Source organism: Crocuta crocuta, unplaced genomic scaffold, assembly GCF_008692635.1.
Source record: "Crocuta crocuta isolate KB4526 unplaced genomic scaffold, BGI_CrCroc_1.0 scaffold241, whole genome shotgun sequence".
Taxonomy (NCBI): domain Eukaryota; kingdom Metazoa; phylum Chordata; class Mammalia; order Carnivora; family Hyaenidae; genus Crocuta; species Crocuta crocuta.
In genome coordinates, this window is record NW_027527807.1 from 2252433 (window position 1) to 2252649 (window position 217).

Consider the following 217-nt stretch of genomic DNA (forward strand, 5'->3'; position numbering starts at 1 on the left):
TCAAATACAATGGCATCCAAGCCTCTTTCCTCTCCCCCGGGCATATTTTTCCAGAAGTAACTCGTGGTGCAAAGAGTCCATTTTCCACTTCTTCCTGCCTATGCTACTTCCATTCCCCCCCTTTGCCTAAACTGATTTGGGGGCTCCCTTGGTCAGATTTCTTTTATTTATTTATTTATTTATTTATTTATTTATTTATTTATTTATTTATTTATTT